This window comes from Leuciscus leuciscus, assembly GCF_965113295.1.
Source record: "Leuciscus leuciscus genome assembly, chromosome: 5".
Classification (NCBI taxonomy): domain Eukaryota; kingdom Metazoa; phylum Chordata; class Actinopteri; order Cypriniformes; family Leuciscidae; genus Leuciscus; species Leuciscus leuciscus.
Genome location: NC_138729.1, coordinates 38,947,488 through 38,954,586, shown reverse-complemented (window position 1 = coordinate 38,954,586; position 7,099 = coordinate 38,947,488).

The window sequence follows — 7,099 nt, the reverse complement described above, 5'->3', positions numbered from 1 at the left end:
TTCAACCTTCAATGCGTTTTATATAATCAATGAACTCTTCAACCAATTCTGAATTTGTCAAAAAACAAAAACAAAAAAACTTTCTATATTAGTTGTCAAAAATAAATAATTGTTCTATACCTAAATTAAAAAGGAAAAAATCCCCATGTGCAAGAATGTGAACAAGGCGGAAGTCAACAGCACATAATGTAAAATGTTATGTTTTTCATAATGTAATGTTGCCAGAATGTAAAATAAGTTATTTTATGGATTTAAAAATTATCCATTTTTGTTTGTCCTTTACAAATTAACACAAAATGAATGCCTATCGTCTAGTATAAATGCACAGTGCTCACATTTATTTGGACATTAAAACATTACATATCAGTTTGTGCCTTATATTGTGATCTCACATAGCAGAATATTTTAATCCAGACACATGTGACTGTGACGCATATATAACAAATACATGCATGCAGTTTTGACAGCTTTAATCGCCTTTTTGATTCTTACATGAGTTAATTGACGACAGAACTACGGCTAGAGCACGCCGCATATGCGCGTGATGTGCGTACCGCAAGCACAATACACCGGCTGTCGGTGTAAGGATGATAAAAATGATGTCATACTCATACATTGCATGTCATTGAATGAGTTGATACAAGTTAAAATATACTTAAAATTGTCCATAAAAAGGAGAAAGTTAAAATACACTTATAAGTTGTAGATCAGAAATCCATTGCTCTAAAAGAGGGTAAAAGAGGCTAAAGAGATTAATAAGATAAAAAGACAAGACAATCTGTGTTTAAAATGCTGTTTTATTGTATAACATTTAAATTACAATATGTTTGCTTGTTTACATAAGTTTCACTTTAAGTGTAAGTACCAGTTTGTGATTGATCGCTAATGCCTTGTTCAGTGAGGATCTGTTAACGATTAATAATGCCTCGTTCAGCCTGTGTACGGAGCGCGCGGCTGACGTTCGTCCATTAAAACATTGGACTGGACAGAAGCTGCATCGCGTCTGTGTTTTATTGTCCATTTCCTCTTTTACAGGTATGAACGAGGGTTGTATTGTGTTTGAATGATATATAGATGTGTTTAGTAATGTAAGGAACATGCGGGAAGTAAATGTTAGTGATTGTAATGATTCATGTGCATTTAGCAGTCTGAAGTGTTGCTCTAGTGTAGCCTGCGTGCTAGCTGTGTACTGGAGCACATGTTGTAGCACGTGAATCGAGGTTAAAGCGTGACAGTTGCGGAAAACCGCAGCCATTTTCTTTGTGCGCATTTGTTTTAGATCATACGGATAAGGTAAAAGTGCTATTGTATAGGTTTAAGAAAAGTGAGTTTTTAATGTAAAGAAGCAACATAGTTTATGTGTAAGCACAATGCTACTACTGAGGGTAAAATGTCAAGTGTATTCTGAATTAATAACTATAAAACAGCAGTATAGCATTACAGAATATATTTTATGCTGTTTATTGTTCTAAACACTTTCAGAGTAAATTCAAATCTATTTTTGTTTAAATAATACTGTTTTAAGATGCTGTAAACATATTTTGATATATTTTTGGTAACTCCCTTTAGAGGTTAACTCAGGTATTTCAGTAATATGGAGTTATAACTGACCAGCTGATATTTTTCCTAATTGTGTAGTTTCTTAGAGGGACATTATTATGTCGTGCAAAGGGAAAATAACAGGTTTAACTGTGATACTGTGTAAACATGTTATTATGCTGTTCATGGTAAATACATTATAACATTGGACTGGACAGAAGCTGCATCGCGTCTGTGTTTTATTGTCCATTTCCTCTTTTACAGAGGCGTAACATCGGCCGTATGACAGGAAAGTTAGTTCGTTTTACTGACATTTGGCCTGACAACATTTCCTCTTTCCGACGATAGCCAACTGAATAAGGACAACGCCCTTTTCTCAGCATCTGACAGAAGTGTCACAAACTTCTGTTATTTTTGAAGATGTGTGTGAAAGCTTGTGACACTTCTGTCAGATGCTGAGATCAAAAAGGCGATTTAAGCTGTCAAAACTGCATGCATGTATTTGTTATAGCCTATGCGTCACATGTGTCTGGATTAAAATATTCTGCTATGTGAGATCACAATATAAGGCACAAACTGATATGTAATGTTTTAATGTCCAAATAAATGTGAGCACTGTGCATTTGTACTAGACGATAGGCATTCATTTTGCGTTAATTTGTAAAGGACAAACAAAAATGGATAATTTTTAAATCCATAAAAGAACTTATTTTACATTCTGGCAACATTACATTATGAAAAACATAACATTTTACATTATGTGCTGTTGACTTCCGCCTTGTTCACATTCTTGCACATGGGGATTTTTTCCTTTTTAATTTAGGTATAGAACAATTATTTATTTTGACAACTAATATAGAAAGTTTTTTTTTGTTTTTTGACAAACTCAGAATTGGTTGAAGAGTTCATTGATTATATAAAACGCATTGAATAATCTTTGGACTACATTATTTATCTGCATGTTATCTCATCCATGAAGATGCAACAATGTAGAACAAGCTATTGGAGATTTTGAGAACCAGAACCAAGCTAACTGAGCAAGTTGAACTTTAGCTATTCGGTTGTTAAGTCGTGACGTAACCACTCTCCGATAATACTCTTTCCGGGTCCAAAGTCCAGGTCCTCTCTACCTACCTACCGCTTTCGCTAGTGTTTTGGTTATTATTGAGTGTTTTTACAATGCCGCAGTGCTGTGTCCCGTGTCGGGAGCTAACTCACTTCAACCTCGTAAATCTTCTTTTTCATTGATGCCTGGACTCTACCCTTAATTATGCCACCTGAGTGATGAGCTACACTAACCACTCTGTTGGTGTTAAAGGAATTAAACCCTTTTTGACCGCCAAGGGTGCCTCACTAAGAAGGACGTGATCGTAAATAAATTTACAGGTTCCACCGTTGTTATTTCTGGACGAGAGGAGCGCTTGGACCCAAAACGTCACGCGTGACGTCAGACTTAACAATCGGATAGTGTGTGCCCTTTTATTACTATTTAATTAATTTTAATATGAGGTGTTGGGTAATACTAAAAAAATAAAAAATTCGCTCAGTATTCCATGATTCCTAATTCACTACTATCTCAATTACAATTAAGTACAAATTATCTTTATTCAGTTGTGTAGGTGTAGCACTAAGAATGTAAAACGGGACAGATATCAGTGCACCCCCCCCCCCCCCTTTAAATTTCGAACTGTTAAAGTTATTGTTAGTTACTTGTATTACTTTATTGCATTGTGTTCAATTTGGTGAAACTCTGAGTCGTCAGCAGGGGGCACCCGGGAGTTGCACGGCGCATGAGTGGCTGACTAGCTAGCAGCATAGAACTAGTATTCAGCACGAGATGAAGCGCGCAAGTGCAGAGAAATGTGCTCCATGTTTGAACAATGCTTTCTATGTGTTTTATACAGGTAGGCTGACAATAATCTTTATACTAGTAGATTCATAACAGTATTGTATTCTTATAGAGCTAGTTCGTGCCTGAGACGTTAGGAAAAGTGGAGTTTTGACTGTGATTAAGAGGGTCGTGCGTGAAATGGCGGACGATAGTGTTAACAACTCAAGAGGAAAATTTGTAACTTTTAATGTGAGCAAAACAGAGGAATAAAGGCCTAAAAAGATATATACTCGAGATGTGAGTGCGTGACGAGGGATAATTAACTAAATAGAGGTGTACGGACATTATTAAGTTGTGTGTAGTGACCATAGACTGTGGGTAGTGACGTGTCTGGGCAGTCTGAGTTAACGAGGCACGCGTGTCTGTTCTTAGTCCACGTGAATAGACCTTTTACCCTCATTCAGCATTACTTTGTCAGCCATTACATGTAAAAAAACGATTTCAGTACTGTTAAATAAGAACTCCAGTCAGATTCAGAGGTAAAAAAATGTATTAATCATTTTCTGAGTTTATAGTGAGAACACAGTAACTGTTAAACGGTTGAAACCTAGTTCATGATATAGTCAGTTCATTAGCATATTTCATGAAAGAGTAAAAACGGATTAAAAGATCATTAAAACAGTGATATGAAAGAGTATTAAAATATGTGTGCAGTTATCAATGCTAGAGTAATGTGAATGTAGACTAAACTATTCCTGAGATCTGAATATCTACTGTTACTAATTCCAAATGCTATTTTCATGGTTATGTTTAATGATTCACTTGTATTCATTTTAAAAAGAGAGTTTGTAATACTTTAATGATGGTATTCGTCAGACCTTTCCTTTTATGTCGTTCGATAGCAGGCACGGCACATGTTTAGATCTATGTTAATATGTTTATGTATTTAGAGCATGTATTTCTTGAGAATTGAGTATTGTATAAAGAGTAATGCGCCTAGTGTTACATACCAGTTTAGACATTTGCACTATCAGACATGTGATTGTTTATGATAATTTGTAAAGGTATCACAGGATAAGAGCATAGAAGTAGTATTCAGCACGAGATGAAGCGCGCAAGTGCAGAGAAATGTGCTCCATGTTTGAACAATGCTTTCTATGTGTTTTATACAGATAAATAAATGTGTTGCCCCAGGAAGTGACATCGCTTCATTCCTAAAAGTGTAACATAGGCACTAAAACAGTCCAATACATTATAGTCAAATTATTTTTTATGATAAAATAATTAAGATTTCTGTGCCACCCCAGACTGGTTGCTGGCCCTTGCCTGGCCACCCCTATGAAAAAATCCTGGCTCCGCCACTGAAAGTAGCATCAGAAAAAAAGAGAATTACATTTGTTGTTGACTGCACACTATTCGACTTACTCAAAACGGTCTTGCAACCCACCAGATGAGAAAGATCGACTCTATTACTAGGGGTGCACCGATCCGATATTAGGATTGGATATCGGCCGCGATACTGACAAAATAGCTGGATCGGGGATCGGAAAAAATAACAGATCCACGGGCCGATCCGTTTTTTTTTTTTTTTTTTTTTCGTCGCAGCAGAACCTACGTCATTCGTCAGCTTCACGTGTGTCGCATGCTAGAAGCAACATGGAGCGAGCCAGAGGCCGTTTCTCAATACCAAGTACGCAAACTTCGGACTTGCGTCCTTGGTAGTTCGGACTTGCCAAGTTCGACTCAATAGAACGAACTCCCGAGGACGAGAGGACGCGAGTCCGGTTATTCTGCAAATGGAACAGCAGCGCTCTTGATCGCGTCACTCAGCTCGCTCTGGCTACTCCGGTCATCTCTTTATGTATATTTTAGCCAACAATAAAACGAAATATGTTATAAAACACCACTCTGCCTCTTTTCATTTAAAAAAAAAATCTTAAATGTGGTTCAGGCAAACGCGTACATTGATTATCTTTACTGCATATATTTATAACAACACGAAATATAAAACACAACCCTGCTTCTTTTTGTTTTCTTTTTTTTTTTTAAATATGAAACATAATGATCATTAAAACTTTAAATTTGCCATTGCTGATTAAGTGAGCATTCACAGGTCATGTTTGCGATGGTGGTGTGACACTGCACTACATGTTTACAATGTTTGGTTATTATTATTTGTATGTGTGATCAAGTTGTTGTTCGACCAACTTTTTATTTTTTTATTCTCAGGTTCAGCTGCTATGTTGCATTTTAAATTCCTGTTTGCAGGACTTTGCACTTTATATTTTTACATGTTTACAATGTTTGGTTACTGTTTGATTACTATTGTATGTTCAACCAATGCACTGTTTTGTTTCTTGTGGCTACATTTTATTTATTTTAATTTAAGAGTTTGATTACATTATATTTTAGATTTGAATGCACAATTGTTATATAACAAATTTATAAGAATAAAAAAAAAAAATGTATTTAAAGAAGTTTGATTACATTCTATTTTCGATTTGAATGCACAATTGTTTATTAAATAAGAATTCAACACATTACATACATCTGTTATTTTGTCTTAGTTATGTTTAGTTAGTAAAGTCTGGTGCCTTTAGTCTCTTCAAGGAAGGTATAAGGTGGAAGGTATACAGTTTATTATTAATTCAACTATAGTATCGGATCGGTATCGGGTATCGACAGATACACAAAGCCCAGGCATCGGTATCGGGACTGAAAAAGTCGGATCGGTGCACCCCTAATTACTATGTGCATATCACTGTCTGATGTTCTGCTGAAGCTCATTCGGCACTTGCACATTTCTGCACTCGTTTGACTTGCGCCTGGCGCTGAGGTGAAGTTGGAGTGTGCATCTGAAAAGTCTCACGTTTTTTGTGGTTTTAAAAAACGCAATTTTTGTCAATAAAAAAAGAGACAGAAACAGCAGTTGTGAGAGGGGTGGCCAAGCTTAGACCAAGGGTGGCCACGGCCACCCCTGGCCACCCCCTAGATCCGCCAGTGGTAATTCGCACTCTGATACTGGCCATTAATACATTTATTTATTAAGCAAATATGAGCACAATTAGGCTTCAGTTTATTGCAGATGTGTGCATTTTCGATGTGTGTGTGCAACTGTGCATGGATGCTTGCTTCTCATAGTCATGTGATACTATATGTCAGCTATAGGTAAGGGATGTCTTGGCGTAAACATTTTTTTATGAATTTTAAAAATATTTGTAAAGGACAGAATATTTGAAAGTATTCTGTATTAATATAATGTTAATATAACTCTTTTTTTTTTACACGGATTGATACCAAATAAGTATCTTGTGAGTATCGACCCTTTTTGTGTGTCATCTGGATGAAAATTGCCAAAGAACTGTCTGTACAGGTTGAACTAGCTAAGCAAGTTAAGAGGGTCACACCCTTCAGCAAAACTAAACATTTCCATTTATGCATGTCAAACATGTTTGTTTCCTAACACAAATTCCATTCTCCTCTGCTCTAAATAAAAATCCCTGACAGGTGAAAGAAAACCCACTCATTATTAGAGTTGTCAAAACTTGGTCACAGATCAGAACATTCAGAAGGTCTCTCGTACAATCAGAGCTTGCCTATCCTATCCACAATGCGTTTACATGCACATTCTGGCTGACTTTTCCTTTAGTTGACATGACATGGTTAGACTCAGATGTAATAACATATCTCTAAGTTGGCTGTCCACCTTAGAGATAATACCCATAGCCT